The sequence below is a fragment of the Hyla sarda genome, chromosome 3, assembly GCF_029499605.1.
Source record: "Hyla sarda isolate aHylSar1 chromosome 3, aHylSar1.hap1, whole genome shotgun sequence".
NCBI lineage: Eukaryota > Metazoa > Chordata > Amphibia > Anura > Hylidae > Hyla > Hyla sarda.
Genome location: NC_079191.1, coordinates 191,010,981 through 191,037,577, shown reverse-complemented (window position 1 = coordinate 191,037,577; position 26,597 = coordinate 191,010,981). Strand labels below are relative to the sequence as shown.

Below are 26,597 nucleotides of genomic sequence, written 5' to 3'. Positions count from 1 at the left end.
AGCACAGGGCGCCAGTAGCGAATTTGCCAATCTTGGTGTTCTCTGGCAAATGCCAAACGTCCTGCACAGTGTTGGGCTGTAAGCACAACCCCCACCTGTGGACGTTGGACCCTCATACTACCCTCATGAAGTCTGTTTCTGACCATTTGAGTGGACACATGCACATTTGTGGCCTGCTGGAGGTCCCTTTGCAGGGCTCTGGCAGTGCTCCTCCTGCTCCTCCTTGCACAAAGGTGGAGGTTGCGTCCTGCTGCTGGGTTGTTGCCCTTCTACGGCCTCCTCCATGTCTCCTGATGCACTGGTCTCCTGGTAGCGCCTCCATGCTCTGGACACTATGCTGACACAGCAAACCTTTTTGCCACAGCTCATATTGATGTGCCATCCTGGATGAGCTGCACTACTTGAGCCACTTGTGCGGGTTGTAGACCATTCAAAAGTGACCAAAACATCAGCCAGAAAGCTTAGGAACTGAGAAGTGGTCTGTTTTCACCACCTGCATAACCACTCCTTCATTGGGAGTGTCTTGCTAATTGCCCATAATTTCCACCAGTTGTCTGTTCCATTTGCACAACAGCATATGAAAATGATTGACAATCAGTGTTGCTTCCTGAGTGGACAGTGTGACTTCACAGAAGTGTGATTGACTTGAAGTTACATTGTGTTGTTTGTGTTCCCTTTATTTTTTTGAGCAGTGTACATTTTTGCCCATCTGAATGTGCTGCTTTAAAAGGCTGCTCCAATGGAAAAAAAAAATTAAATCGACTGGTGCCAGAAAGTTAAACAGATTTGTAAATGACTTCTATTAAATAATCTTACATCTTCCAGTATTTATCAGCTGCTGTATGCTACAGAGGAAGTTGAGTTGTTCTTTTCAGTCTGACCACAGTGCTCTCTGCTGACTCCTCTGTCCATTTCAGGAACTGTCTAGAGCAGGAGAAGTTTGCTATGGGGATTAGCTCCTACTCTGGGCAGTTCCTGACATGGACAAAGGTGTCAGTAGAGAGCACTGTGGTCAGACTGAAAAGACCAACTCAACTTTCTCTGTAGTATACGGCAGCTGATAAGTCCTGAAAGGATTAAGATTTTATATTTATTCCAGACCACAATACTAACTTATCAAAAACAATCAATAAGGTACATACAATGCAAGTTTTTAAAAGGAAGAGTGGGAAGAAAGTGGTTCCATACGATAAAGAAAGAGTTAGGGAAGAGAGAAAGGAGAAGGGGAGAAATGGTAAGGGAGGGGGATAAGGGGAAAAAAGGGAGAGGAAGGGGGAAGACAAGAGGAAAGAAAGAGAAAGGAGTATAAGAAGCAGGTGGAAGAAGGAGGGAGGGACAGAGGGGGGTGTAGATCAGAGAACATATCAAACAAAGTCTACGAGCAGGTGCAACTCTAGTCAACAATAAGGAAGAGAGGGACCACACTATATCCAGACCGGGCAATATGAATGATGGTAGCTATAAGGTATTTAAATGCAGAATTGAATCAGGGTGTGACAAACAAAATATACACAAAAAGGAGCATAACATCCATGGGCTGAAAGGAAGCAAGTCAATAGCAAAATGTAGTATGGCAAGAGGGAGGTTGCAGTTAATCCCCCGGGAGATAGGCCGAGATAGTTAGGTAGGTCAGAGGGCTGTGGGGGTGTGAGAGATTATCAATATGGGGAGAGGCCAATGAAGATAAAGTAGGGGGTTAATCTGAAGGAAATGTGACAGAATTAGTTGAGCAGTATGTTTTCCAAGGAGCCCAAATGTTGAGAAAGATGTCATGATTTCTCAATTTCCAGCTCGCCAACTCCTCCATTCTACAAGTATTATCTAGTTTTGTCCAACCAACTGAAGATTGTGGGAGGTTCCGTAGATCTCCAATTGACAGGTATTAGGAGTTTTGCGGCAGTCAGCATAGATGTTGCTAAATAAGATTTTTTTGGGCAAAAGTGGGAGTTTATTCGCCCAAAGCAAGAGAAGGGGAGCAGACAGGGGAATCTTCTGTTTAGTGACAGTTTAACAATTGACAGAACTTCAATCCAAATAGGTTTAAATTTGGGACAATTGAGCCAGATATGGTTAAGAGTACCAGTATCAGCATCACATCGCCAACAGAAGTTATTACCTAAAAGATTAAGGTGATACAACCAGTCAGGGGTGTGGTACCACCTAGTTAGTAGCTTGAAGGAGTTTTCTTGAATGCGAACACATCTAGAAAAGCCATGAGAATGGGCTAGGATTTATTTAATCTCTTTGGCAGAGAAGGTAATAAAAATATGGAATGTTTAACAAATTTGCGTGTCATCCTTGTTCAGGGGCCATGCTAGTCTTCTCTGTAGCATTCCAATTTTATCAACAAGAATGGACAGTTCACAACAAAAATGGTACGAGGTTAACTTGGTACACCTGTACCCTGAGGTAAAACAGTAATGGAAAGTAAAATAATAGTACCTCAAGTACCTCAGCCAAAAAAGGTTATACAATGGATACATACATTTTAATAGAAATAAAAATAATAACTCATACATAAAATTTACATAGACATAGCATAAAATGTACATCGAATTAGATGGACAATCTATATATAAAATGGAAACCTTTAAGATACAAGAAAAAAATGTCCTGTGTGCATGGAAGGACACTCCTGAATAGATATGTGTGACTGCAATATAAACCCAGTTCACATTCCATAGCAGTTCATATTCAATAATCCGGTATCTGATTAACTGGTGGTACCATGTATCGCTCACTGCTCCTTGTATGAACTCCGTCCACCTCTCCTTGTAGAGGTTCCACTAATTCATGCAAAGATTGCTGGTATACAGTAGAAGTTCATGCATCTCTGCAAGAGCAATGTCCCGCCACGGTGCTTAAGATAAGACGCATGTAGATGGTAAGTAAAAGCGGCATCTGACGTCAATCAGTCAGCTGTTTCGGCTGTGGCCAGTGCTAGTGTTTAGAAGCGCTGGAGGCACACAGTGGTATGTGGAATAGGACCTGGCAGGGTACACAGATGAAGGCATACAATGATATGTAGAATAGTACCTGGCAGGGTACACAGATGGAAGTGGCTAGAGGCGGCAGAGTGTTCAGAGCGGCATGACATTGAATACAGTAGCCATCAGACAATATGGAAAATAGCAATCCAGGTAATACTTCCAGATAAAAGTCCTTACTTAGCACCAGATAAAAGCCCTTCCTTAGAACCTTGTTCAGACAGAACAAATAGGCCAAACGCATTTCGGGGCATGGACAAATGTGTACTAGCCCCTTTCTCAGTGGCTTAAGAACTCAGAATTCTTAAGCCACAGAGGAACGGGCTAGTACTCACCTGTCCATGCCCCAAAACTTATTACCTGGATTGCTATTTTCCATATTGCCTGACTGCTATTGGATTGAAAGTCCTGCCGCTCTGAACACTCTGCCGCCTCAGTCATTTGCTTCTCCAGCCACTTCCATCTGTGTACCCTGCCAGGTACTATTCTACATGCCATTGTGTGCCTTCATCTGTGTACCCTGCCAGGTACTATTCCACATACCACTGTTTGCCTCCAGCGCTTCTACAGCCACAGCCGAAACAGCCACAGCCGAAACAGCTGACTGAGTGATGTCAGACACTGCCTTTACTTACCATCTACACCTGCCCGGTCTGACTACGTGAGCCCAGTCTGAAGCACCTTGGCTGGATGTTGTTCTTGAGGAGATGCATGAACTTCTACTGTATACCGGCAATCTTTGCATGCATTAGTGGAACCTCTACAAGGAATGGTGGACGGCGGTCATACAAGGAGCGGTGAGCGTTACATGGACCACCAGTTGATCAGATACCTGATTATTGAATATGAACTGCTATTGAATGTGAACTGCAGTTATATTGCAGTCACACATATCTATTCAGGAGTGTCCTTCCATGCACACACTGGACATTTCTTTATTGTACCTTACAGGTTTTCATTTTATATATAGATTCTATGTACATTTTATGCTATATCACATAGGCCCTGTGAGAAACGTTATGTATATGAGATATTAATTCTATTTCTTTTAAAATGTATGTATTTTTCCAACTATCCAATGTACAACCTTTTTTGGCTGAGGTACTTGAGGACTGGGAACTCTATTATTTTCATCCCAATTTTAGTACATGTGCTGCCATAGCAAGCACAGATTAAGATTTTTTTTATAGAAGTTATTTACAAATATGTTTAACTTTCTGGCACCAGTTGATATGAAATTTTTCCCTTGGAGTACTCCTTTAATCCCTTCCCGCTATATACATACATCCCAGCACTAAACACGTTCGCGCTCTGGGACGTATGCATACGTCCTAGCGTTCTCTGGCACTGCCGCAGGCAGTGCAGGAGATCGGCAGCGGGAACCGGCTGTCAATCACAGGTGGAGTCCTGCCGCAGCTGCCGAAGCCGCGATCACGCCAGTCCCAGCAGCATTAACCCAATAGATGCCGTGATCAATCCTGATCACGGCATCTATGGTGTTGACAGGGGGAGCGCACTACCCCTGTTCACCAACAGTGGCGCCACGATACGATCGTGGGTCGCCGTCGGTTGCTATGGCAGCAGGAGGTCAGCTCATGACCTCCTGTCTGCCTGCCACGGAATCCTGTGAGATCCAGCAAGAGGCTGGATGGCACAGGCTGTACAGTGTGCAGCTGATCGGGTCATACTGTGCTGCAGTACAAATGTATTGCAGCATAGTATAACCTGTAAAAAGTGTAAAAAATAAACAAAAAAGTTCTTCAATAAAAGTATGAAGTGTAAACATTTTTTTAAAAAGTGTCCCTTTCCCAATAAAAGCCTGTATTATCACCAAAAAAGATTAAAAACACAAATCATATACATAATAGGTATTGCCATGTCCGTAATGACAAGTACTATAAAACTATAATGTAAATTATCCCGCACGGTGAACATTGTAAAAAGAAAAAAAAGCTCTAAAAAAAAAAGTGCAACATTTTCCAATTTTGGTACAAATAGCGGAATAAATAAGATAAAAATGTAACACGCATCTCAAAAATGATACCAATAAAAAAGTACAGCTCATCCTGCAAAAAATAAGCCCTTACACAATGGTGTCGGACAAAAAATAAAAAAGTTACAGCTGTTGGAAAATGAATGGCAGAAATGGAATTTTGCTCAGAAAAGGGAAAAGAACATAGAAAGCGATATAAAATGGGTATCACCATAATCGTACTGATCCACAGAATAAATATAACATCACTTTTACCGCAGTGTACACCACAAAAAAATAAAAAGCCAGAAATTTTCCAGTTTTTCACAATGTTTTGGAGTTTTTCCCCAAAAAATGCTGCATGTGTCAACAAAAATGCACCACTTATATAAAGTACAATATGTCACGAAAAAAGCTATCTCAGAATCACTCTGCTCAGAAAAAGCATTCTGAAGTCATTACCATTTATAGAGATACATGTCAAATAAAAAAAAAAAGAGCCTGATAAAAAATTGATCCATCCTTAAGGGGTTAATAAATTTTGGAATATTTTTTTCAATATATTTGGGTGAACATTGTTCATGGTGCTTTTCTGTTTTCTTTTCTTTTTATGTTTTGTATTTAGGCATCTAATAGCACCCCGATTTACAGGTTGGCTGAGCTTCCCACTTTTGTGTATATGTAATTACTTTGTAAGTTCATATCCTTACCATCCCTGCAGGCAGGAATGTCTCCCGGGAATGGTGAGGAAGAAGAATTTACTATATAGAACTCGTTGCTATGCATTATATTTGTTAAAATCTGCTGACAGGTTCTCTTTTATTAACACCTTAAAGGGGTACTCAGGCCCTAAGACATCTTATCCCCTATCCAAAGGATAGGGGTTAAGATGCCTGATCGCGGGGGTCCCGCCGCTGGGGACTACCACATTCTTTCATGCAGCACCCCGCTATCATCAGTCTCCGGAGCAAACATCGCTCCAGGTCTGATGAATCAAGATGACAGGGCCAGAGTATTGTGATGTAACAGCTCCGCCCCGTGTGACGTCACGCTCTGCTTCCTCAATGCAAGCCTATCGGAGGGGGCATTATAGCTGTGCTCCTTTAACGACCAAGGGTGTACCTGTCCCACCCTAGTCCCACTTGATAGCCACGTCTAAAACGAACGTAAAACGCTCCTGGCAGCTCAGTAGGGCCTTTCAGGATCGCCGCTGTGAAATTGTGGCATTCTGAACAGCTGAGAGGATGGGGGAGCTTCCCTACCTGCCTCCATCTCTGTCCAATCAGCGCTCTGCTGCTCCATGCCTGAAATCCAGGCTGGAGCAGCAGAGTGCCGATAACACTGATCAATACTCTGCTATGGCATAGCACTGAACAGTATATGCAATCAGAAAATTGCATATAATAGTCCCCTCTAGGGACAAAAAAAAAAATTGTGTAAAAATTGTAAAAGAAAAAGTTAATAAATGTAATCCCTAATTATTATTCCCCAATAAAGGTTTGAATCACCCCCCTTTTCCCATAAAAAAATATGTAAATATAAATAAACTTATGTGGTATTGCCGCGTGTGTAAATGTGCAAACTATAAAAATATAATGTAAATTAAACTGCACGGTCAATGGCGTATACGTAATAAAATTCCGGAGTCCAAAATTGTGTATTTTTGGTCATTTTGTATATCATAAAAAAATATATAGAAGCGATCAAAAAGTTCCATCAAAACAAAAATGGTATAAATAAAAAAATGAAATGATGGCACAAAAAATTAGCCTTCATACATCCCCGTATGCGGAAAAATAAAAAAGTTATAGGGGTCAGAAGATGACAATTTTAAACATACTGATTTTGGTGCATGTAGTTATATATTTTTTTAACCCCTTAAGCACGCAGCCCTTTTTCACCTTAAGGACTGAGCCCTTTTTCGCAATTCTGACCATCGTTACTTTACGAATGAATAATGCGAAAACACTTTTACCGAATATTCTGATTCTGAGATTTATTTTTTCGTGACATATTCTACTTTATTTTGGTGGTAAATTTTCGGCGTTACTTGCATCCTTTTTTGGTGAAAAATCCCCAAATTTCATGAAAATTTAGAAAATTTTGCATTTTTTCTAACTTTGAAGCTCTCTACTTGTAAGGAAAATGGATATTCACAAAAAATGTTATTTTTATTCATGAATACAATATGTCCACTTTATGTTGGCATCATAAAATGGACATATTTTTGCTTTTTGAAAAAATTAGAGGGCTTCAAAGTAGAGCAGCAATTTTCAAAAAATTCATGAAAATTGCTAAGTCTGAGGGGACAGATGTTACAGAACTACAACTCTCAGCATGCCTGGGCAGTCCAGGCATGCTGAGAGTTGTAGTTTGGCAACATCTGGAGGGCTACCGTTTGGGCACCACTGTAACAGTGGTCTCCAAACTGTGACCCTCCAGATGTTGCAAAACTTCAACTCCCAGCATGCCCAGACAACCTTTGGCTGTATGGGCATGCTGGGAGTTGCAGTTTGGCCTTCCTAGTGGTTGCCACAGTAAAGATCATTTTACTTTCACTTTCAATTCCCCCCCCCCCCCACCGTCGCTTCCCTACCTGATCCAGTATCCAGCAGTCTCCAGCGAAGATCCGGGGTTCCCAGACATCTTCTCCAGCAGGTAACGGCCTCCATCTTCTTCCCACAATCCCCTCGACATCCAGGGGTGGGCAGAATGGGGGGTTTCCATGGCAACCCCCTGTCCTGCACTGCCATTGGTCAGAGCTCAGTTCTGACTAATGGTAGGGGATAGGAGGTGATCGCAGCACTACAACCTCACTCCTATCCCTTAGGCTGATCGGGGCTGTCACTGACAACTCCGATCATCCCTATTTTCCGGGTGATCGGGTCACCAGAGACCCGATCAGCCCGGAATTGGAGAAAATCGCATGTCTGAATTGACATGTGATTTTCTCCGATCGCCGACATGGGGGGGTCTCAGGACCCCCCTGGGCGATGTGCCGGGGTGCCTACTGAATGATTTCAGTAGGCATCCGGATTCAGTCCCCAACCGGCTAGCGGCGGGGACCGGAATTCCCACGGGTGTATCCATACGCCCTGCGTCCTTAAGGACTCGGGATGCAGGGCGTATGGATACGCCCTGCGTCCTTAACAGGTTAAGTAGTGAATTAAAATAAAACCTATATAAATTAGGTATCATTGCTACCGTATGGACCTACATAATAAATATAACATGTCATTTTTACTGAAAAGTGCACTGCGTTGAATCGGAAGCCCCCAAAATTTACAAAATGGTGTTTTTTATTTTTTTACTTTGCCCCCCAAATATATATATATATTTTTTATGGTTTTGCTGTAGATATTGTGGTGAAATGATTGATGCCATTACAAAGTACAATTGGTGATGCAAAAAAAAAATAAACCTCATATGGGTCTGCAGGTGGATAATTGAAAGTGTTATGATTTTTAGAAGGTAAGGAGGAAGAAACAAAAGTGCAAAAATGGCCCAGTCCTTAAGGGGTTGAATAAAATGATAAATACATTTAGTTGGATTTTTACTTAAGAACCTTTTTAAGGCTAGAATGTTTCTGGCAAATAAAAATAATTTTAAATCAAAATGTCCAAATATGAATGATTTATTCATATTTAATCTTCATTCAGAATATGAAGATAATGGTGATAAAAGATAAAAACAAACCAATTTAAACAGAAATTCCCGATGCAATTTACTTAAAAAAGCCCAAATGGCATTTCCTATAACTATGTTGTTCCTTATCACTGTCTAACAGGCAACAATAAAAAAAATTCCAACTCTTTCATGAAGCTATTTATTGCTATTTTAAAGTTTACGTTTCATTTATTAACCAGGAAAATAAATACAATGATTAAAATTCAAACTGAAGGAAGAATAGTCATATTATGACAAATAAACCCTTGTAAAATGTTGTTGAGTTATCGTTGCACATATTCTTCTTATTGAAATTGTCAGCAAAAAACTGCAAGTTGCTTATGTAAAACACACAGCAATAAACACACCAAAAATAGATGTAGGAAAATATGGAGGTGTAGAATTGGGAATTATCCACATATGTTACGTATAAAGAGATACCTCCTAACAAATGCAAAATATTTTACTTTGCCCTAGATAGTCATCACTCAAATTGCCCTGGTCTCTATGTACCATCTAGAGATGAGCGAACTTTTGAAAAATTTGATTCGGCTGATTTGCTGAATTTTTTGAAAAAGTTAGTTTGATCCGAATTTATTTGCGGCAAATCTATATTAAAAAGGTTATTTCTGTACTACAGAGAGCCTCAATAGGGGTGCATAACACTTTGCTTTGTTCTAACACGCATATGGAGTGTGCTGGGGTAGTGAAATAATACTGTTATTCAGAGTGACATGCAGATTACAGGCATCGCTTCTAGAATCCCTGCCGCAGAGCGGCACAATGACAGAGATTGGAGGTGTTGACAGCATGAGGAGACCATATAGTGGCTGAATGACACAGCGTGGAGGTGTTGGCAGCACGAGGAGACCATATAGTGGCTGAATGACACAGCGTGAAGGCTTTGGCAGCATGAGGAGAACATATAGTGGCTGACTGACACAGTGTGGGGTTGTTGGCAGCATGAGGAGACCATATAATGGCTGAATGACACAGCCTGGAGCTGGCAGCAGCATGAGTAGACACAAGGGCTTCACAATCCCTAAGATTAAAAGATAAATTCTGAAATCTAAATTGAACATTTATGATAGCTAGTGCTACCATAACAAAATATTTAGGCGGCCCAGACCCAGGCCAGCAGCATCAGTGAACCATATATTGCCTGAATGACACAGTCTGGAGTTGGCAGCAGCATGAGTAGACAATAGGAGTTCATAATCCCTAAGATTAATAGATGAATTTTGAAATTTAAACTTAATTTGGGGTAGCTAGTGCTACCATAACAAAAATTTTATTCCCAGGCCCAGCAGCATCAGTAAACCATATATTGGCTGAACAACACAGCCTGGAGTTGGCTTAAGCATGAGGAGACCATATAGTGTCTGAATGGCACAGACTGGAGTAGGCAGAAGCATGAGTCCCTAAGATTAATCCCTAAGATTAAAAGATTAATTTTGAAATTTAAATTCAAGATTTAGGGTAGCTAGTGCTACCATGACAACATTTTTTGTGCCAGACCCAGGTCCAGCAGCATCACTAAACCATATATTGGCTGAATGGTGCAGCCTGGAGTTGGCAGCAGCATGAGTAGACACAAGGGCTTCAAAATCCCTAAGATTAAAGACGAATTCTGAAATTTAAATTTAAGATTTTGGGTAGCTAGTGCTACCATAACCACATTTTTAGGCCCAGACCCAGGCCCAGCAGCATCAGTAAACTATATATTGGCTGAATGAGACAGCCTGGAGTTGGCTGAAGCATGAAGAGACCATATAGTGTCTGAATGGCACAGCCTGGAGTTGGCAGCAGCATGAGTAGGCACTAGGGCTTCACAATCCTTAAGATTAAAAGATAAATTTTTTAATTTAAATCCAAGATTTAGGGTAACTAATGCTACCATAACAATTTTAGGGCCAGGTCCAGGCCCAGAAGCATCAGTAAACCATATATTGGCTGAATGGCACAGCCTAGAGTTGGCTGAAGCATGAGGAGACCATATAGTGTCTGAATGGCAAAGTCTGGAGTTCGCAGTAGCATGGGTAGACACTAGGGCTTCACAATCCCTAAGATTAAAAGATGAATTCTGAAATTTAAACTGAAGATTTTGGGTAGCTAGTGCTACCATAACAAAATTTTTATTCCCAGACCAAGGCCCAGCAGCATCAGTAAACCATATATTGCCTGAATGACACAGCCTGGGGTTGGCTGTAGCATGAGGAGACCATTGAAATTTAAGAATTTTAAATAGAATTTTAAGATTTTTAAATTAAAATTGAGGATTTTGAAGTTTAGCTTTTAACTCCCAAGTTTTAGTGTCCCGGGCCCCGGGCGTGTGGGTACAAAGAACCAAATCTAACAAGGAGTCACATGTCACATGGTAGCACAATTACAGAACCTGGAGGTGGCATCAGTACTGTCACGTACCTGGATTCGGATATCATGGAGAAGGTAGTGGATCCTCTACCTGTGTGGCTGAAGACTCGGACCGTTTCGGGGAGCGGAGTCTAAAGGTGCCGCTGGTCTTCACCAGAGCCCGCTGAAAAGCAGGATGGATTTGCTGCGGCAGGCGACACCCAGGTCGATGACCCAAAACGGCTCGACCACACAGGTAACCGGGCAAGGTGAATTACAGGACAGAGACAGAGGCGTAGTCAACATAGCAGAAGGTCAGGACAGGCGGCAGAGGTTCGTAGTTAAAAACGTAGCAGGAAGGTCTGGGTACATGGGTATGGCAAACAGGCAATAGGGTACACTTTCTCTCAGGCAATAGGCACTGAAGATCCGGCAAGGAGGTGTGGGAGGTGCAGGAACTGATGTGTTGTCAGGTGTACATACTAATTAAGAGCACACTGGCCCTTTAAATTACAGAGCTCCGTCGCACGCGTGCCCTAGGAGACGGGGACGAGCACGGCGGAACTTAGGGCCAGAAGCAGCAGAGCGGGGTAAGTGATGGGTTGGGATTCGCATGCGGGCGCGTCCCGCGATGCAAATCCCAGCCCCGCCGACAGACGGGGACCCCGGGAAACTGCGCTCACAGACGGAGTTTGCGGCCGGAGGGCAGCGCGTGATAAGAAGGAGGAGACCATATAGTGACCGAATGTCTGCCTGGAGTTTGTGGCAGCATGGGGAGACCATATAGTGTCTGAATGGCACAGCCTGGATTTGGCTGAAGCATGAGGAGACCATATAGTGCCTGAATGGCACAGCCTGGAGTTTGTGGTATCATAAAGAGAAAATATAATGGCTGAAAGCACAGCCTGGAGGTGGCTGACGAGGAATGAGGAGACCATTTGGTGGCTGAATGAGACAGCCTGCAGGTGGCATCAGTATGAGGAGACCATATAGTGGCTGAATTACTGCCTGGAGTTTGCGGCAGCATGAGGAGACCATATAGTGTCCGAATGGCACAACCTGGATTTGGCTAAAGCATGAGGAGACCATATAGTGGCTGAGTGGCACAGCCTGGAGTTGATTGAAGCATGAGAAGAGACCATATAGTGGCTGAATGAGACAGCCTGGAGGTGGCATCAGTATGAGGAGACCATATAGTGGCTGAATTACTGCCTGGAGTTTGTGGCAGCATGGGGAGACCATATAGTGTCCGAATGGCACAACCTGGATTTGGCTAAAGCATGAGGAGACCATATAGTGGCTGAGTGGCACAGCCTGGAGTTGACTGAAGCATGAGAAGAGACCATATAGTGGCTGAATGAGACAGCCTGGAGGTGGCAGCAGCAGCATCAGGAGTACTGAAAGTGACCCGAAGGCACTAGAATCCTCCTAATCCCTGCTCTTGTAAAACTTTACTTTATTAATTAATTATAACTTAACAAATGGAGGAATTATTAAAACCACAACTAATTCCGCTGGATGTAATCCATTATCCTTTCCAGTATTGTACACAACTGTTCTATTCGGGAGAGGATGTTCAATACTAGTCTAGTGCTGATTAAGGCTTTTAGTGCTGATATGGAAGGCAGTTGCAATTGCAGTGTGCACTGCCTCTCACTTAATTTCTTGTATGCCAGTGGATATAAGTGCAATTAAAATCATATATCTGTTAGCAGCGCTGCCGTGCTCTTTGGTACACACCGACAGGCTCAAGGACTGGCCCACCTTCTCTTCCACAAAATTGTGCCGGGGTGGTACTGCCTTATTTGCAAAGAAATGACGGCTTGGCACTCTCCACCTCGGCTCAGCACACGCCATCAGTTCTCTGTAAGATGCAGAGTTTACTTCTTGAAAAGGGACTGCAGCACCAGCAACCAGCAGTGGAGCACATTCATACTTCTGTAGGGCATAGGACAGCATAGGACAGAGGCAATGGGAGGACAGACACTGCTCCCGGGCCATGCCAACTGCGGATTGTGTCTGAGAAACCCACCGACTGTCGACGGGAGGTATCAGATGTCACCTGTGATGAAGTGGATGACTGTGTTAACCAATCGAATACGGCAGATGAGTTGCTGGACGAGACACGACCGCTAGCTGAAACCGGGAGCTAAGGCCTCTCACTGCGATTCCTGCTGCCACTCGCCCCTAGTCTGCTGCAACCTCTGCCTGATGAATTTAGGCCTCTGCCACTCCTCTGTGCATGCCCTGGCACTTCTCTGCCTGACATACTTAGTGTATATATGAGGGAGTACAATGCGCTTCACTACGCTTAAAACAGTATACATTTAGAACAGCAGCAGATTTGTACTTTTTCCTGGAATTTCACAGTATCTAGACCCTTGACAGATTAACAGGTACAAAATAGTACACTACTTAGATGTAGGTATATGGTATGCACTTATGAGGGCAGAAAAATGGGCTACAGTACACTCAAAAAAGTACCTGAGTAAAAACACAAGCCGGTGAGTACTTTTGCCTGGACTTTCACAGTATCTAGGCCCTTGACAGATTAACAGGTTTAAAATAGTACACTACTTAGACGTAGGTATGTGGTATGCACTTATGAGGGCAGAAAAAATGCCCTACTGTACACTTAATAAACGTATTGGAGTAAAGCACCAGCCAGTGATTACTTTTGGCTGTCCTTTCACAGTATGCAGGCCCTTGACAGATTAACAGGCACAAAATAGTACACCACTTAAATTTAGGTATGTGGTATGTACTTATGAGGGCAGAAAAATGTGGTACAGCACGCTTAAAATAACCTATTTTAGTAAAACACCAGCTGGTGATTACTTTTGGCTGTCCTTTCACAGTATGTAGGCCCTTGACAGATTAACAGGTACAAAATAGTACACTAATTAGATGTAGGTATGTGGTGTGCACTTATGAGAGCAGAAAAATGTGCTAAGTACACTTTAAAAAGTATCTGAGTAAAAACATATGCCAGTGAGTAGTTTTGCCTGGACTTTCACATTATCTAGTCCCTTGACAGATTAACAGGTTTAAAATAGGACACTGCTTAGATTTAGGTATGTGGTATGCACTTATAAGGGCAGAAAATGTGCTACAGTACACTTAAAAAACGTATTGGAGTAAAACACCAACCAGTGATTACTTTTGCCTGCACTTTCACAGTATCTAGGCCCTTGACAGATTAACAGGTACAAAATAGTACACTGCTGTAGATGTAGGTATGTGGTTTGCACTTATGACGGCAGAAAAATGCGGTACAGTATGCTTAAAAAAAAGCTTATTTTAGTAAAAACACCAGCTGGCGATTACTTTGGCCTGGACTTTCACATTATCAAGGCCCTTGACAGATTAACAGGTACAAAATAGTTCACTACTTAGATGTGCGTATGTGGTATGCACTTATGAGGGCAGAAAAATACGGTACAGTGCGCTTAAAAAACGTACTTTAGTAAAGCCCCAGACGGTGATTACTTTTGGCTGTCCTTTCACAGTATGTAGGCACTTAACGGATTCACATGTACAAAATAGTACACTACTTATATGTACGTATGTGGTATGCACTTTTGAAGGCAGAAAAATGCGGCACAGCACGCTTAAAAAAAAACATATTTTTGCACAACACCAGCAGAACACAACAGTGCTGCAGCACAAAAAAGCCGTCTAGTAAACACAAAATTGCACTCTGTCAAAGACTATTAGGAATGGACTGCTTGGTATTATACCGTTTACAGACTAGTATACCAGCAGATGATTTGTTGTGGAACAAAGACACAGAATTGCTCTGAAAGTTTCTTCCTGCCTCCTCTGCTAAGGTTTAAGAAGTTGAGGCAGCTTGTTGAAATGTATGAGGCAACACACAGCTATCTGGCCCTCTCTGTAATACACTGCTGAAGAAAGTGACTGGGAAGTTAATGGCTGCAGTAAAAATCCTTTTCAGTGAAAAAGGCCCTGCTCTCTGTCCACCAGAACACTGATGTGACTGGAATGTGAAACTTTGCTGGAATGAGCTTTTTTGTGTAACACACACAGAGCGATGTTCGTCCTATCTGTATGCTGTTTAATGAATGATATGACGAGCCGCAAAATTGCTGCCAAATATATATAGGGCTGTGACATCAGAGGGGTGACTGGCTGCTGGTAGGCTGCATCCTGCATGTGATTCAGGGTCATCCCACCTGCTTCCCTTCCCACCTTGCCTTCCCGCCTTCCCAGTGTTCCTTGCCCCATGTACTGACATGTGGATCCGCCAATTTAGATGCCCTGGAGCCTTGCCCGCAGTAAATGGAGTTTAATGAAGCAATTCACGCGATAGAACTGCGGCGATATTCACATTCGTTGCAAGTCGAATATTTCATGAAATGCAAAACGAATTTGGGTTTGTCAGGTTCGATTCGCTCATTTCTAGTACCTATGATGGTTTGTTAAGCACTATAGAAATTTAAACCATGTGGGAAACAGGGAAAGGAAAATGAAAAAGGAAATAATAATAATAATAATAATAATTATTATTATTAAAATAGAGAAACTCAGTGTATACTCAACTTGCTAAAATTACCTTCCATAATTGGGTTTATGGAGGCCTATAAACAATCATAGCCCCCTCCCTACAATTCCAGACCTCAGAATATGAGAAGCATATAGCCCCAATAAAATTAAAAGTCACTATTTTTGTTTATACGGAGAGAGAAAACTTGACCCTTGCGAAGGCGCTACTAGTTCCAAAATAACGTGGATGCCAGACCAGAGGTATTTGTGAAAACACCGGAATGGTTTATTAAATCATAAAGAAAACAATAAAATGCAGGGATGACGCTTTTCGGGGGAGCTACCCCCTTCCTCCGATCAGTATGCATGCTACAGGTACAGGTGAGGTTTAAATACAGTAAAAATTGGCACCAGTGTACAAAAGGGGCGGGGCCAAACAATGACATCACATCCAATGTACAGGAGAAATTCAGTATATAACATCCATAACATATGCATAGACAAACATACTTATTATCAGGTCAATGGACAATGAATGTAGCACAAGCTTGTAATAAAATTGTACAATTAGCTTATTAAAATATAACAGCGATGTTACTGCTGACATCCGGTCTCCAGATGTCAACATCCTGCTGCTGCACAGCGGAGGATGCTGACAGGGCTGGAGCAGGCATCAGGGACGCGTCCCTGCCAGCCAATCACGGGCAAGAAGGTGGATTATGACAACAAGGCTCCTGACACCGGCAAGCTGATGCGCACACAGTAACTGTGCGGTCGTGCGCTGGCATTGCCAGTGTGGGTGGGAATAGGAGCGCTGTCATCACACACCCGCCTGCAGAACGGATCGTGACAACAGGACTCCTGTCACCGGCATGCCGAGCGCTAGATGCGCAATCGTGCGCCGGCATATCCAGTGGGGGAAGAATAGGAGCGCTGTCATCCTGCGCCTGCCTGCACAACGTGGGAGAAGTTACCCACATTATACAGGCTGTAGTGGTAAATGCACGGGGGATGGTCACAGCAGGGAGATTGTGTGATCGTACTCCGGCCTCTCAAGTATATAGTAAACGGGTAAGTGCACAAGGAGAATGAGGATATATGCATGGTTAAAAAGAAAATAGATGCGCTGTCTGGCAGGACGCTGAACTACCAATGTGTAACAGGATATGATTAAAATTAAACCTTCATAAATTAATTAATACATAAATTAGTTAATACATGTATTAATAATTGTATAAGAACAATCATGATAAATACATAAAAGTTATGGTTCAGAGGAGCGTATAAGGCTAAGAGAATATATACAACTGGCTGTCTCCCTAAAGATATTGATTAAAATTAGTATGTAAAAATGGAGCTCATATAATTATAAACATAGAATTAATATAAACATAAATATCAAGATATAATCATCATGATAAAAAGATCACAGAGAATACAGAGGAGTGCATTGGCTCACACGCCTGCCCCGCCTCCCTGCATACACGCGCTGCCGCTGAAGTCATGCACTCTACACTACGGGTATGTCTTTTTTGGGGTGGGGGCAGCGCAGTGGGGAGCGGGTTGCGGGGTTTGGGGGAGCGGGTTGCGCGGCCGTAACTCAGATGCTGTTTTCACCACAGGGTGCCTCCAGCTGTTTCACCACTAAAACTCCCAGCATGCCCTGACAGCCAATAGATGTAAGGGCAAGCTGGGAGTTGTAGTGGTGAAACAGCTGGAAGCACCCTGTATAGGTGAACTGTGAGGTTGTGCATTTATACTGGGGGAGCAGATCCTGCCCTTGTAGTCCGTTGCTAGGGGCAATCCCTATAAAAATGCATACAATGGAGGATGTCTGCAGCGGACTACAAGTGCCACAATAGAATCCTACACCAGATAGACGGTGTGGATGTGTAACAATTAGAATAATACAATACAGGAATATGGGTGCACTACTGTGTTAGATGTATACAATGACATTGGCTATCCCTCAACACTGATATTAAAATTGAGACATATGAAGGACATACCAGAGCCCAAACACCAACGCCAAGGTTTCTCAAAATGGCGTGGGACCTAACGCTAATCCTACCTGTGCGTGATAACTAAAACAGGGGCCAGTGGGCAATTACGACAGCATTCGGTCGACTCACAGCCTGCTCCCAGGTACCCTCCAGCGTGACTGAGCACACATACAATGGGAGGGGGGAGGCAAGCTGCAAGCCCCACGTGAGTTGGCTAATATAGGTGCATGGCCTCACATGTGCTACCCTAATGATGCCTGGAAGATATTCAAGGCGCATTAACTATGGAGTTTACACACCTCCAAGTATAACATTTAAGCAAACAACAATAAACGTGGTCTCAAATGGCTGGAGGTGCTCAACCCCAAATGCGGTTGTGCATTTATACTGAGGGAGCAGATTCTGCCCTTGTAGTCCGTTGCTAGGGGTGATCCCCAGCATAAAAATGCATACAATGGAGGATGCCTGAAGCGGACTACAAGTGCCACAATAGAATCCTACACCAGATAGACGGTGTGGATGTATAACAATTAGAATAATACAATACAGGGATATGGGTACACTACTGTGTTAGATGTATACAATGACATTGGCTATCCCTCAACACTGATATTAAAATTGAGACATTCACCAGTATAACCTCATATGAAAGACATACCAAGCCCACACACCAACACAGAAACTAAACTTTTTGCCAGTGTTCGTCAAATCCCAATGGTTTGCAATCTTTTCAATTAAAACGCTTTATAACACTGCATGAAGCACTCCCCACTTTGATAAGGAGTAAGAGGAGCCAGTATTAAGTTGCAAGTACTTTTCTAACAAATGTTTAACCCCTCAAGGACTGAGCCCTTTTTCACCTTAAGGACCAGAGCATTTTTTGAACATCTGACCACTGTCACTTTAAACATTAATAACTCTGGGATGCTTTTACTTATCATTCTGATTCCGAGATAGTTTTTTCGCGACATATTCTACTTTAACATAGTGGTAACATTTTATGGTAACTTGCACCCTTTCATGGTGAAAAATCCCAAAATTTGATGAAAAAAATTAAAATTTTGCATTTTTTAAACTTTGAAGCCCTCTGCTTCTAAGCAAAATGGATATTCAAAATAATTTTTTTGGGATCACATATACAATATGTCTACTTTATGTTTGCATCATAAAATTGATGTGTTTTTATTTTTGGAAGACATCAGAGAGCTATAAAGTTGAGCAGCAATTTTGAAATTTTTCACAAAATTTTCAAACTCACTATTTTTCAGTGACCAGTTCAGTTTTGAAGTGGATTTGAAGGGTCTTCATATTAGAAATACCCCATAAATGACCCCATTATAAAAACTATACCCCCAAAGTATTCAAAATGACATTCAGTAAGTGTTTTAACCCTTTAGGTGTTTCACAGGAATAGCAGCAAAGTGAAGGAGAAAATTCAAAATCTTCATTTTTTACACTCGCATGTTCTTGTAGACCCAATTTTTGAATTTTTACAAGTGGTAAAAGGAGAAAATTTTTACTTGTATTTGTAGCCCAATTTCTCTCGAGTAAGCACATACCTCATATGTCTATGTAAAGTGTTTGGTGGGTGCAGTAGAGGGAAGGAGCGACAAGGGGATTTTGGAGAGAAAATTTTTCTGAAATAGTTTTTGGGGGGCATGTCACCTTTAGGAAGCCCCTAGGGTGCCAAAACAGCAAAAAAAAAATGAAATGGAATACCATTTGGGAAACTAGACCCCCCGGGGAACGTAACAAGGAATTAAGTGAGCCTTAATACCCCACAGGTGTTTCATGACTTTTGCAAATGTAAAAAAAAAAAAAAAAAATGTACATAAAATGCTTGTTTTCCCAAAAATTTTACATTTTTACAAAGGGTTAAAGCAGAAAATACCCCCCAAAATTTGAAGCCCAATTTCTCCCGATTCAGAAAACACCCTATATGGTGGTGAAAAGTGCTCTCCTGGTGCACTACAGGTCTCAGAAGAGGAGTAGTCACATTTGGCTTTTTGGAAGCAAATTTTGCTCGGGGGGCATGCCGCATTTAGGAAGCCCCTATGGTGCCTGGACAGCAAAAAAAACCCACATGGCCTTAGATTTTTGAAACTAGACCCCTTGGGGAACGTAAGAAGGGGTAAAGTGAACCTTAATACCCCACATGGGTTTCACGACTTTTGCATATGTAAAAAAATATATAATAATTTTACCGAAAATGCTTGTTTTTCCAAAAATTTTACATTTTTACAAAGGGTAAAAGCAGAAAATACCCCCAAAAATTTGAAGCCCAATTTCTCCCGATTCAGAAATCACCCCATATGGTGGTGAAAGGTGCTCTACTGGCGCACTACAGGTCTCAGAAGAGGAGTAGTCACATTTGGCTTTTTGGAAGCAAATTTTGCTCGGGGGGCATGCCGCATTTAGGAAGCCCCTATGGTGCCTGGTCAGCAAAAAAAAAGAACACATGGCATTATATTTTGGAAACTAGACCACTTGGGGAATGTAACAAGGGGTAAAGTGAACCTTAATACCCTACAGGGGTTTCACAACTTTTGCATATGTAAAAAAAAAAATTTTTTACCGAAAATGATTATTTTTCCCAAAATTTTACATTTTTACAAAGGGTTAAAGCAGAAAATAACCCCCAAAATTTGAAGCCCAATTTCTCCCGATTCAGAAAACACCCCATATGGGGGTGAAAAGTGCTCTGCTGGCGCACTACAGGTCTCAGAAGAGGAGTCACAAATTTTGCTCTGGGGGCATGCCGCATTTAGGAAGCCAGGACAGTGAAAAAAAAAAAAAACACATGGCATTACATTTTGGAAACTAGACCCCTCGGGGAACGTAACAGTGTTACAGTGAGTACTTACACCTCACAGGTTTTTTGAACAGTGGTCCGTAAAAGTGAAACATTTTATTTTTTTGTCTGAGAAAAAAAAATACCCCATATGTGGATGTAAATTGCTCTGTGGATGCACTACAATGCTCAGAATAGAAGGAGTGAAAATTTTGTTGTAATTGAAGTCGGGGGTCATGTGCATTTATAAAGCCCCCATTGTGCAATAACAGCAAAGAAAAGCACACATGTGACACCATTTTAGAAACTACACCCCTCAATTAACATAACAAGGGGTACAGTGGGAAATAACATCTCACAGGTTTTTTGAAAAGTGGGCCATGAATTGAAAAATGAGTTTTTTTTTACAGTAAAATGCCGGGGTTACCTAATTTTTAACATTTTCACAAGGAGTAATATGAGAAATTGTGTTACAAATTTTGGAGGGCTTTTCCCCCTGACTATAAAAATACATCCACATATAGGGTAACGTGCTGGGCGGGCGCACAACAAGGCTCAGAAGTCATAGAGGTCACTTTGTATTTGTGGCCTATGGCATATCAGTAGCTGACAGTTACATGCATTCCGAGGAAAATACAAAAATGCAACACCCACATGTGACACCACTACAGAAAGTACCCACCCTGAGGAATGGGTATAGGGGTAAAGAGGACATTTTTAACGCACAGGTGTTTCCTAAATTTATTTTCCAGGAATGGATGAAGGGTAGCTTTTGAAAATTGCAATTTTCAACCTATGCTCTGCTTCATTTTTCTGGGAACAACTAACATGTGACTCAGAATTGTCGCCTGGAAATACGACAGAGCTCAGCGAAAATTCTTCGCATTTGAGGCGGATGTTTGTTACGGACCTAACAGTTACATACATTCAGAGGAAAATACAAGAAAGGGAAACCCACATGTGAAGGTGTATAGGGTGAAGTGGAGATTTGGAACAGACGGGTGTTCCCTTCATTTATTTTCCAGGAATGGATGAAGTGTACTATGGGGGGAAGAAAATTGCAATTTTACTGATATGCCAATTATTTTCCCAGAATGATGACCCAGAGTACAGCCAAAAGTAAAAATGATGCGCGCCCCAAACCCTATACTCTGAATCATCATTCTGGGAAGGGGATGTGTGGGGCCGTCCCTATTCTGTTACCTCAAATGCGCAACACATTCAGGTGGGGATAGAGCGTTGCGCATTTGAGGCAACTGCAAACCTCCAATGCAGTTGACTCTGTGTCCCATGACCCATTTTTTTGGGGACAAAGATATTATGAGGGGCATTGGGAAAGAGGTTTTGGGTTTGGTTTTTTTTGGGGTAGGGTATTTTGGTATAAAATTTGGAAGACAATGTACCCTGGACTGGTACATTGGAGCTGAATTCTGGTGAATGAAATTTAGAGCAAAGGATGGAAAATTTAGTACTCCATGGAAGTGGGATACTCCCTGAAGCAGCCTATGCAGAGGCCCGGATGATCAGGGCAAGTGTCACACTGAATGATGGTGTCCCTCCGTCTCCCCTTCTTGTGACACACTCTGCATCTTTTCTGGGTTCGTCCCGACCTTCCAGTGTTGGGGATCACACCTGGAAAGTGTTGGCCGGAGACGATCCGGGGACCTAAAGTTCCAGAGGTGCTCTGACCCGCTCTTTGGCGGTCACCATAGATGAGGGCCTTTAGAACTACCTCTTGGAACTGCAGGTATGTCCCTGTGTTGCCAGCGTTCTGGTACAGTATAAAAGAGTTGTACATGGCAACCTGCACCATGTAGACCGCAACCTTTTTATACCATACGCGTGTTTTCTGCATGGCATTATATCGTTTGAGGACTTGATCAGAAAGATCAACTCCCCCCATATACCGATTGTAGTACAGAATACAATCGGGCTTGAAGAGCGGTCCCGCGGTACCTCGCACAGGGACAGGGGTGCTGCCGTTCCCATGAATAGTGGGGAGCATAAGGACATCCCTCTTGTCCTTATACCGGACCAACAACAGGTTCTCATGGGAAAAGGCATGAGACTCACCCCGGCCTCTTTGATTCTTCCGTACTGTCCCACAAGCGACTGCGGATCTGGTGGCGAGGGATGAAAAGAGAGGAATACTAGTATAAAAGTTATCCACGTAAAGGTGGTAACCTTTATCTAGCAATGGGTGCAAAAGGCCCCAAACAATTTTCCAACTAACACCCAGAGTGGGGGAACATTCTGGGGGTTCAAAACGGGAATCTCATCCCTCATACACTATAAACTTGCAAGTGTACCCGGAGGTACTCTCACAAAGTTTATACATCTTCACGCCATATCGAGCTCGCTTGGTAGGGATGTATTTCCGGAAGCTGATCCCCTTGAAGCTGACGAGAGACTCATCAATAGAGACCTCCCGCCCCGGGACATAGGCCTCCCAAAATCTGGCCCCGAAGTGATTGATGACCGGCCTGATTTTATACAGGCGGTCATACGCGGGATCAGTTCGGGGGGGACATGCTGCATTATCAGCATAATGCAAACATCTCCGAATGGCCTCGAACCGGGAACGTGCCATGGCCTTACTGTAGAGGGGTGTCTGGTAAAAGACATCCCCACTCCAATATTGCCTGACACTGGGTTTTTTAACTATACCCATATGCAGCACGAGGTCCCAAAAGGTCCTCATTTCGGCTGCATCGACTGGAGTCCAGCCGCTGGGTCTAGCTAAAAGTGAGCCCGGGTTAGCGGCGACAAACTGTTGGGCATACAGATTTGTCTGTGTAACCATCAAATTAACAAAGTTGTAACTGAAAAAATGACCGAAAAAGTCCTTTTCAGTGAACCCGGTGATGTTAATTTTGATTCCTGAGTCGCCAACAAACTCAGGAATCAGGGGCTCGTGGTCCGCTGGCTTAGCCCAGTCAAGTTCTCCGGTACGAGGTACCAGTGACCTTGGCAGGGGGGCTTCACTAGTATGAGCGCCAGGGGGACTCATACTAGCATGGAGCACAGGGTCAAGGGCAGAGGAGGTTTGCAGCACTGCATGGCGGCGAGTTTGCCGCCTTGGTGGCTCATCATCTGAACTAGATGATAAGGAGGACGATGAAATAAGGAAGGTGGGGTCTTCATCGTCCTCTGAGATGCTTTCAGAGTCAGAGGCAATTATGTCATATGCCTCCTCTGCCGAAAACACTCTGCGGGCCATTTCCCCACTCTAATGGGGATACGGGTGTGTGTGGGGGGGGGGGGGGGAACTTTATTGGTGTGAGTGCTGTGTGTGGTGTGGTGCGAGACTACCTCCCTAACCTGCCCTAACCTAACCTAACCTAACTAAACTAACCCGCCCTAACAGAAAAAAAATATAAAATAAAAAGGGGACTTTTTAAAAATAATAAAAAGGGGGACTTCTAGCACAAAAAAAAAAAAAGCATTTATCTAATCAGTGGTGTGCGCACTGATTAGCGCTTGTGGCGGCAGGGAGCGCAGAAGTCAGTGGGGGGTCCGGCCACTCAGCCCAGAACAGTGGCTGGTGGCTTGTACACAGTCCCCCACACAAAAAAAACCCGAAAAATTAAATAAAAAAAACACTTTACCCCGAAAAAAATGCACCTGCCTGAACCAAAAAAAAAAAACGCTGATAAGTGAAAAATCGCTGACAGCGGTGGGACAGGCTGCACACGCAGGTACGGTCCGTCCACACAGTACATGCCTGCTACTGGTGGCACGGACCGCCTATGGGTGCAAAAAAAAATATGCGTTAACCGAAAAAAGTGTCTTTACCACAAAAAAAAAAACGCTGATCAGTGATAAATCACTGACAGCGGTAAGGCACGCGGCACACACACAGGTAAGGTCCGGCCACACAGTACACGCCTGCTACTGGTGGCACAGATCGCCTATGGGTGCAAAAAAGCGCTAGAAAACCCGAAAAAAAGCGGTCTGATCAGGTCTGATCAGCGGTGGGAGGGCTTTAACAAACAGTGGCGGACTGCTCTTTTATAACTAAGCACACACGCTTAGGGAAAAAAAAAAGATCTGTGCCAAAAAACAAGGCTGGCGGCAGACCACAGCGACCCAGCAGGGTCGGGGTCACGCAGCTAAAGGTGCTAAAGACCCACGGACACCCACTGAGGTACGACAATTTTTTTTTAAATTTTCTCTTTTTTTTAACCCTAACCTGTCCCTACCTAAATCTAAAGCTATCTCTGGGGATTTCTGTGCCAAGGGGCCACAGAAAGGGGGCAAGGGGCACTTTTTTACAGTGAGGGGATGGTGGGCAGCACGGGGCTCCGTCCTGCTCGCCAGATCTCTGTGAAATGGTGGGCAGAACGGAGCAACATGCTCCTAGCCCCCACCATCCCCTCCCATTACACTGTGATTGGTGTGGCCACTTTGGCCACCCAATCACAACTGTACTGAAGGGGGTGGCCACAATGCAGGCCCCCAGTACAGCACGGATGGTGATTGGTGGTGTATATTACACCACCAGTCACATCTATATCCGGGTCACAGGGTCACACGTGACCCTGATGACCCGGAACCGCTGCAGAACGCCGGTAAGTAGTTACCGGCGTCCTGCAACGATCGCCGGTATATAAGGTCCTCCGGACCTCCTCCGGCACACTGCCGGGATGTCTGCTGAATGAAATCAGCAGACATCCGGCTCCGATCCCCGCCCGGCGAGCGGCGGGGAACGGAATCACAGCGCATCGCTCGTCTGAATTGACGAGCGGTGCCCTGCGATCGCCGACATGGGGGGTCATCATGACCCCCCTGGGCGATATGCCGTGATGCCTGCTGATCGATTTCAGCAGGCATCGGGCACCGGCTCCGCTCCAGATGGCTGCGGGGGGCCGGAAAAGCACATGACGTTCTCATACGTCATGTGTCCTAAAGGACTTGGACATGGAGACGTATGAGAACATCATGTGTCCTTAAGGGGTTAAATTTACTTTATTCCAAATATATCCAACCAGTTAGCATCAAGCCTAGGTGAATCAATAAGATAAGTATAGTCAGCAATCTAATGTGTAAAGAAATAGAGCAGATTACCTTATCGCCATATCAAGGCTCAGCAATAAGTATAGCAAATCAGTTCTTCTCAGATCGGGAGAAAGATGATCCAAGCAATCCAAGTTTTCTTCAAGCGTGTTGAAGAACTTGGTGGCAACACTACCTCGCACTCGTAGGCGTGTAGAATACAGTATTTCATATTTCAATCTAAAGTCTCAGAGAAAAACCTGAACATTAGCAAACCATTTTTTCATCTTTTGTATTTTTGTGCTGAAATGGAACACATGCTCTTATGTCCTCAGGCCATGCCCCCCCCCCAAAGTTAGTAAACTTTAGTAAAGAGTTGGGGTCCTTAAAAAAACAAAACCTTCAACTCTCAATTCTTCTTGTATTAGGCGCAAAACTTTATAGGCTATAACCATTTCAATAAGTGGTTTTGTACTTACCTAGGTCTTTTTTTTTCTCCAACAATTGGATAGGGAAGTAAAAAAAAAAAAGTATACAATCAGCCACCATGCCATGAAAAGTGACATCCTTTGAGAATGCTCCACTCCATTTGTTTGCAGTTTTTATTTGCATACCAACCCAAGTATAAGTCATCCACTGAAAATTTCAGGAAAAATTATTTAATAATTATAAAAAAATGTAGGTTATTTTTTTAGAAATGACAAAAAAGAATATTTATTGAAAAAAGTTCAAGTTAATATTTGTAAAGGAAAATATCTATATCAGCGCATACATTGCAGTGTTTTCACTAGGTGATAATCCACATTTTTAAAAAAGACAAATATTCTTGTCCGTTCACATTAAACGGTAATGACAATAGGGGACCTGGTACCTATTGTCTTTGGTAATATGTTTATTACATGGAAGTACAAAAACACCACAGTGCAAATACAGTTATTCGTGACACAAATTTAATACAGACATGACACATACTAGCAAAAGCCTATACAGTATGAAATTAACATCCAAACCACTGTATGGCCATATGTAAATACAGATAGCATTAGCCCCTCCTGATAGAGTTGAGCAAAAATGCATACTTTTTTTCCCAAGTTTGTTGTACCTTGGCATGTGTTGAGACAAAAGGAAAGGTGTTACGCCGAGCGCTCCGGGTCCCCGCTCCTCCCCGGAGCGCTCGCTACACTCTCCTCACTGCAGCGCTCCGGTCAGATCCACTGACCCGGGGCGCTGCGATACCGCCTCCAGCCGGGATGCGATTCGCGATGCGGGTAGCGCCCGCTCGCGATGCGCACCCCGGCTCCCGTACCTGACTCGCTCCCCGTCGGTCC

At 43.2% G+C, this 26,597-nt stretch overlaps 1 protein-coding gene and 1 non-coding gene across 2 annotated transcripts in view; both read right to left on the bottom strand.

Moving 5' to 3' along the window:
• GFRAL (GDNF family receptor alpha like) overlaps window positions 1–26,597 on the bottom strand; it is a 133,452-nt gene that overhangs the window by 95,671 nt on the left and 11,184 nt on the right. The gene's annotated exons all lie outside the window — the stretch shown is intronic.
• On the bottom strand, window positions 2,262–2,364 carry LOC130363390 (U6 spliceosomal RNA). Its single transcript, XR_008891806.1, has one exon. It is a non-coding gene; the product is annotated as a U6 spliceosomal RNA (small nuclear RNA).